Source organism: Arachis stenosperma, chromosome 3 (assembly GCF_014773155.1).
Source record: "Arachis stenosperma cultivar V10309 chromosome 3, arast.V10309.gnm1.PFL2, whole genome shotgun sequence".
Classification (NCBI taxonomy): Eukaryota; Viridiplantae; Streptophyta; class Magnoliopsida; order Fabales; family Fabaceae; genus Arachis; species Arachis stenosperma.
The window spans coordinates 134,488,855-134,496,789 of NC_080379.1; the positions used below are offsets into that span (position 1 = coordinate 134,488,855).

A 7,935-nucleotide genomic window follows, 5' to 3' on the forward strand; every position below is an offset into this window, starting at 1 on the left:
ACAATAGCAAAAGGTCCTATTTGTAGAGAACTAGTAGCTTAGGGTTTACAAAGATTAGTAAATGACATAAAAATCCATTTCCGGGCCCACTTGGTGTGTGCTTGGGATGAGCATTGAAGCTTTCATGTGTAGAGACTTTTCTTGGAGTTAAACGCCAGCTTTTGTGCCAGTTTGGGCGTTTAACTCCCATTCTTGTTCCAGTTCCGGCGTTAAACGCCAGAATTCTTGAGCTGACTTGGAACGCCTGTTTGGGCCATCAAATCTCGGGCAAAGTATGGACTATTATACATTTCGGAAAACTCCAGGATGTCTACTTTCCAACGCAATTGAGAGCGCACCAATTGAGCTTTTGTAGCTCCAGAAAATCCACTTCGAGTGCAGGGAGGTCAGAATCCAACAGCATCTGCAGTCCTTTTCAGCCTCTGAATCAGATTTTTGCTCAGGTCCCTCAATTTCAGCCAGAAAATACCTGAAATCACAGAAAAACACACAAACTCATAGTAAAGTCCAGAAAAGTAAATTTTAACTAAAAACTAATAAAAATATAATAAAAACTAACTAAAACATACTGAAAACATACTAAAAACAATGCCAAAAAGCGTATAAATTATCTGCTCATCACAACACCAAACTTAAATTGTTGCTTGTCCCCAAGCAACTGAAAATCAAATAAGATAAAATGAAGAGAATATACAATAAATTCCAAAAACATCTATGAAGATCAGTTTTAATTAGATGAGCGGGGCTTTTAGCTTTTTGCCTCTGAACAGTTTTGGCATCTCACTCTATCCTTTGAAATTTAGAATGATTGGCTTCTATAGGAACTCAGAATCCAGATAGTGTTATTGATTCTCCTAGTTAAGTATGATGATTCTTGAACACAGCTACTTTATGAGTCTTGGCCGTGGCACAAAGCACTCTGTTTTCCAGTATTACCACCGGATACATACATGCCACAGACACATAACTGGGTGAACCTTTTCAGATTGTGACTCAGCTTTGCTAGAGTCCCCAATTAGAGGTGTCCAGGGTTCTTAAGCACACACTCTTTTTTTTTTTCGCACATAATCTCTCTTTTTTTTTGTATTCACTGTTTTTTTCTTGTTTCAAGAATCATTTTTATGATTTTTCAGATCCTCAGTAACATGTCTCCTTTTTTCATCATTCTTTCAAGAGCCAACATTCATGAACAAAAAATTCAAAAGACATATGCACTGTTCAAGCATACATTCAGAAGTCAAAGTATTTCCACCACATCAAAATAATTAATCTGTTATAAAATTCAAAATTCATGCAATTATTCTCTTTTTTAATTAAGAACATTTTTCATTTAAGAAAGGTGATGGATTCATAGGACATTCATAACTTTAAGGCATAGACACTAAGACACTAATGATCATGTAATAAGACACAAACATAGATAAACATAAGCATAAAAATTTGAAAACAGAAAAATAAAGAACAAGGAGATTAAAGAACGGGTCCACCTTAGTGATGGCGGCTTGTTCTTCCTCTTGAAGATCTTATGGAGTGCTTGAGCTCCTCAATGTCTCTTCCTTGCCTTTGTTGCTCCTCTCTCATGATTCTTTGCTCTTCTCTAATTTCATGGAGGAGGATGGAATGTTCTGGTGCTCCACCCTTAGTTGTCCCATGTTGGAACTCAATTCTCCTAGGGAGGTGTTGATTTGCTCCCAATAGTTTTGTGGGGGAAAGTGCATCCCTTGAGGCATCTCAGGGATTTCATGATGAGGAATCTCCTCATGTCCATGAGTGGGATCTCTTGTTTGCTCCATCCTCTTCTTAGTGATGGGCTTGTCCTCATCAATGAGGATGTCTCCATCTATGTTAATTCCAACTGAATTACAGAGGTGACAAATGAGATGAGGCAAGGCTAACCTTGCCAAGGTAGAGGACTTGTCCGCCACCTTATAAAGTTCTTGGGATATAACCTCATGAACTTCTACTTTCTCTTCAATCATGATGCTATGAATCATGATAGCCCGGTCTATAGTAACTTCGGACCGGTTGCTAGTGGGAATGATTGAGCGTTGGATAAACTCCAACCATCCCCTAGCCACGGGCTTGAAGTCATGCCTTCTCAGTTGAACCGGCTTCCCTCTTGAATCTCTCTTCCATTGAGCGCCCTCTTCACAAATGTCTATGAGGATTTGGTCCAACCTTTGATCAAAGTTGACCCTTCTAGTGTAAGGGTGTTCATCTCCTTGCATCATGGGCAAGTTGAATGCCAACCTTACATTTTCTGGACTAAAATCTAAGTATTTTTCCCGAACCATTGTAAGCCAACTCTTTGGGTCCGGGTTCACACTTTGATCATGATTCTTGGTGATCCATGCATTGGCATATAACTCTTGAACCATTAAGATTCCGACTTGTTGAATGGGGTTGGTAAGAACTTCCCAACCTCTTCTTCGGATCTCATGTTGGATCTCCGGATATTCACTCTTTTTGAGTTTGAAAGGGACCTCGGGGATCACCTTCTTCATGGCCACAACTTCATAGAAGTGGTCTTGATGCACCCTTGAGATGAATCTCTCCATCTCCTATGACTCGGAGGTGGAAGCTTTTGCCTTCCCTTTCCTCTTTATAGAGGTTTCTCCGGCCTTAGGTGCCATAAATGGTTATGGAAAAACAAAAAGCAACGCTTTTACCACATCAAACTTAGAAGGTTTGCTCGTCCTCGAGCAAAAGAAGAAAGAAGAGAGTAGAAGAAGAAATAGAGGAGATGAAGGGGGCTTGGTGGTTCGGCTAAGGGGGGAGAAGTAGTGTTTAGCTTGGGTGGAAATGAAGGAGTGAAGATGGGTTTATATAGGAGTGGAGAGAGGGGTAGGGTTCAGTTATGTATGGGTGGGTTTGGGAGGGAAAGTGGTTTGAATTTGAATGGTGAGGTAGGTGGGGTTTTATGAAGGATGGATGTGAGTGGTGAAGAGAATGGTGGGATTTAATAGGTGAGGGGTTTTCGGGGAAGAGGTGTTGAGGTGATTGGTGAATGGGTGAAGAAGAGAGAGAGTGGTGGGGTAGGTGGGGATCCTGTGGGGTCCACAGATCCTGAGGTGTCAAGGATAATTCATCCCTACACCAAGTGGCGAGCAAAAATGCTCCTTCTGCCAATCCTGGCGTTAAACGCCGGGCTGGTGCCCATTTCTGGCGTTTAACGCCAGCTTCTTGCCCATTCCTGGCGTTAAACGCCAGTCTGGTGCCCCTTTCTGGCGTTAAATGCCCAGAATGGTGCCAGACTGGGCGTTAAACGCCCATTCTGCTATCTTCACTGGCGTTTAAACGCCAGCAGATTTTCCTCCAGGGTGTGCTATTTTTCTTTCTGTTTTTCATGCTGTTTTTGCTTTTTCAATTAATTTTGTGACTTTCCATGATCATCAACCTAAAAAAATAAAATAACAAAGGAAAATAGATAAATATAACATTGGGTTGCCTCCTAACAAGTGCTTCTTTAATGTCAGTAGCTTGATAGTGGGTCTCATGGAGCCTCACAGATGTTCAGAGCAATGTTGGAACCTCCCAACACCAAACTTAGAGTTTGAATGTGGGGGTTCAACACCAAACTTAGAAGTTGGTTGTGGCCCCCCAACACCAAACTTAGAGTTTGACTGTGGGGGCTCTGTTTGACTCTGTTTTGAGGGAAGCTCTTCATGCTTCCTCTCCATGGTTACAGAGGGGTATCCTTGAGCCTTAAACATAAAGGATTCTTCATTCACTTGAATGATCAATTCTCCTCTGTCAACATCAATCACAGCCTTTGCTGTGGCTAGGAAGGGTCTGCCAAGGATAAAGGATTCATCCATGCACTTCCCAGTCTCTAGGACTATGAAATCAGTAGGGATGTAATGATCTTCAACCTTTACCAGAACATCCTCTACAAGTCCATAAGCTTGTTTTCTTGAATTGTCTGCCATCTCTAGTGAGATTCTTATAGCTTGCACCTCAAAGATCCCTAGCTTCTCCATTACAGAGAGATGCATGAGGTTTATGCTTGACCCTAGGTCACACAGAGCCTTCTCAAAGGTCATGGTGCCTATGGTACAAGGTATTGAGAACTTCCCAGGGTCCTGTCTCTTTTGAGGTAATCTCTGCCTAGTCAAGTCATCCAGTTCTTTGGTGAGCAAAGGGGGTTCGTCCTCCCAAGTCTCATTACCAAATAACTTGTCATTTAGCTTCATGATTGCTCCAAGGTACTTAGAAACTTGCTCTTCAGTGACATCTTCGTCCTCTTTAGAGGAAGAATACTCATCAGAGCTCATGAATGGCAGAAGTAAATCCAATGGAATCTCTATGGTCTCAGTGTGGGCCTCAGATTCCTATGGTTCCTCATTAGGGAACTCATTGGAGGCCAGTGGACGTCCATTGAGGTCTTCCTCAGTGGCGATCACTGCCTCTTCCTCCTCTCCAAATTCGGCCATGTTGATGGCCTTACACTCTCCTTTTGGATTCTCTTCTGTATTGCTTGGGAGAGTACTAGGAGGGAGTTCATTAATTTTCTTACTCAGCTGACCCACTTGTGCCTCCAAGTTTCTAATGGAGGACCTTGTTTCAGTCATGAAACTTTGAGTGGTTTTGATTAGATCAGAGACCATGGTTGCCAAGTCAGAGTGGCTATGCTTAGAATTCTCTGTCTGTTGCTGAGAAGATGATGGAAAAGGCTTGCCATTGCTAAACCTGTTTCTTCCACCATTATTGTTGTTGAAACCTTGTTGAGGTCTCTGTTGATCTTTCCATAAGAGATTTTGATGATTTCTCCATGAAGGATTATAGGTGTTTCCATAGGGTTCTCCCATGTAATTCACCTCTTCCATTGAAGGGTTCTCAGGATCATAAGCTTCTTCTTCAGATGAAGCGTCCTTAGTACTGCCTGGTACAGCTTGCATTCCAGACAGACTTTGAGAGATCATATTGACTTGCTGAGTCAATATTTTGTTCTGAGCTAATATGGCATTCAGAGTATCAATCTCAAGAACTCCTTTTTTCTGATTCGTCCCATTGTTCATAGGATTCCTTTCAGAAGTGTACATGAATTGGTTATTTACAACCATTTTAATGAGTTATTGAGCTTCTGCAGGCGTCTTCTTCAGATGAAGAGATCCTCCAGCAGAGCTGTCCAATGACATCTTGGATAATTCAGACAGACCATCATAGAAGATACCTATGATGCTCCATTGAGAAAGCGTGTCAGAGGGACACTTTCTGATCAATTGTTTGAATCTTTCCCAAGCTTCATAGAGGGATTCACCTTCCTTCTGTCTGAAGGTTTGGACTTCTACTCTAAGCTTACTCAATTTTTGAGGTGGAAAGAACTTTGCGAAGAAGGCATTGACTAGCTTTTCCCAAGAGTTCAGGCTTTCTTTAGGTTGTGAGTCCAACCATATCCTAGCTCTGTCTCTTACCGCAAAAGAGAATAGCATAAGTCTGTAGACCTCAGGGTTAACCCCATTGGTCCTGACAGTGTCACAGATTTGCAAGAATTCAGCTAAAAACCGATGAGGATCTTCCAATGGAAGTCCATGGAACTTGCAATTCTGTTGCATTAGAGAAACTAATTGAGGCTTAAGCTCAAAGTTGTTTGCTCCAATGGCAGGGATAGAGATGCTTCTCCCATAGAAGTCAGGAGTAGGTGCAGTAAAGTCACCTAGCACGTTCCTTGCATTATTGGCATTGTTGTTGTTTTCGGCTGCCATGTCTTCTTCTTGTTTGAAGATTTCTGTTAGGTCCTCTACAGAGAGTAGTGCTTTAGCTTCTCTTAGCTTTCGCTTCAAGGTCCTTTCAGGTTCAGGGTCAGCCTCAACAAGAATGCTTTTGTTTTTGCTCCTGCTCATATGAAAGAGAAGAGAACAAGAAAGTATGGAATCCTCTATGTCATAGTATAGAGATTCCTTGAGGTGTCAGAGGAAAAGAAGAATAGAAGGAGGAGGTAGAAGAATTCGAACTTATCAAGAGAGATAGGGTTTGAATTGTGCATTGAGGAGGAGTGTTAGTCCATAAATAGAAGGATGTGAGAAGAAGGGAAGAATTTTTGAAATTAAAGTAAAAGATTTTAAAATAATTAAAAGAAATTTTGAAAATTTGATTGATGATTTTCGAAAACTAAAGTTGGAAAAGAAATAAAGTGATTTTTGAAAAAGATTTTTGAAAGTAGAAATAAAAAAGATATGATTGAAAATTAATTTTGAAAAAGATGTGATTGAAAAGATATGATTGAAAAGATATGATGGAAAAACAATTTAAAAAGATTTGATTTTTTTAAAATTAATGACTTGGCTAACAAGAAATTTAAAAGATATGATTCAGACATTAAATCTTTCTCAACAGAAAAGGCAACATACTTGAAATGTTGAATCAAATCATTAATTGTTAGCAAGTATTTTTGAAAAGTGGAAAGAAATTGATTTTGAAAATATATGATTGAAAATATATGATTTGAAAAAGATTTGATTTTGAAAAATTATGAAAACTTGAAAAAAAAATTTGAATTAAAAACAAAATCTTCCCTCTTGTGCCATCCTGGCGTTAAACGCCCAGAATGGTATACATTCTGGCGTTTAACGCCCAAAATGCTACCCTTTTGGGCGTTAAACGCCCAGCCAGGTACCCTGGCTGGCATTTAAACGCCAGTTTTCCTTCTTCACTGGGCGTTTTGAACGCCTAGCTTTTTCTGTGTAATTCCTCTGCTGTATGTTCTGAATCTTCAATTCTCTGTATTATTGACTTGAAAAGACACAAATTAAAAAATTTTTTTTGAATTTTTAATGATGAGGAATAATCAAAATGCCACTAAGATCAAATAAACAACGCATGCAAGACACCAAACTTAGAAGTTTGTATACTACTGACACTAACAAGTTGAGAATGCATATGAGAAACAACAAAACACACAAGACAAGAGAATTTAAAGATCAGAACAAGAAAATCATCAAGAACATCTTGAAGATCAATGAAGACACATGAATGAATTCAAAAAATGCAAGAAGAACAGAAACATGCGATTGACACCAAACTTAAAATTAGACACTAGACTCAAACAAGAAATATAAAATTATTTTTTTGGTTTTAAGATTTTATAATTTTTTTTGGATTTTCTTTTCAAAAATTATATGGAAAAAGAAAATAAAGAGATTCAAAATTTTTAATAAGAATTCCAGGAATCATGCAATGTTAGTCTAAAGCTTTAGTCTAAAAAGATTAGACATGGCTAGCCAAGCTTCAGCAGGACATTGCATTCAAGAGCTAAATTGATGAGAATCAATCAACTTTGGTGATGATGAAAACATCACCTTGAAACTCTAGAATTCATTCTTAAAAATTCTGAAGAAAAATACCTAATCTAAGCAACAAGATGAACCGTCAGTTGTCCAAACTCGAACAATCCCCGGCAACGGCGCCAAAAACTTGGTGCACGAAATTGTGATCATCAATGGCGCCATCAACATGGTACGCTCAATTGCAATCTCAACTCTTTATCACAACTTCGCACAACTAACCAGCAAGTGCACTGGGTCGTCCAAGTAATAAACCTTATGCGAGTAAGGGTCAATCCCACAGAGATTGTTGGTATGAAGCAAGCTATGGTCATCTTGTAAATCTCAGTCAGGCGGATTCAAATGGTTATGGAGGATTAATGATTAAAAGATAAATAAAACATAAAATAAGGATAGAGATACTTATGTAATTCATTGGTGAGAATTTCAGATAAGAGTATGGAGATGCTCTGTCCCTTCCGTCTCTCTGCTTTCCTACTGTCTTCATCCAATCCTTCTTACTCCTTTCCATGGCAAGCTGTATGTTGGGCATCACCGTTGTCAGTGGCTACAGTCCCGTCCTCTCAGTGAAAATGTTCAACGCGCTCTATCATAGCACGGCTATTCATCTGTCGGTTCTCGATCATGTCAGAATAGATTCCAGTGATTCTTT

General features: G+C 39.6%; 1 non-coding gene across 1 annotated transcript; it reads left to right on the forward strand.

The window, feature by feature from the left end:
• Nucleotides 1-5,192: 5,192 nt before the first annotated feature.
• LOC130972485 (small nucleolar RNA R71) lies at nucleotides 5,193-5,300 on the forward strand. Its single transcript, XR_009083650.1, has one exon. It is a non-coding gene; the product is annotated as a small nucleolar RNA R71 (small nucleolar RNA).
• The last annotated feature ends 2,635 nt before the right edge of the window (nucleotides 5,301-7,935 follow it).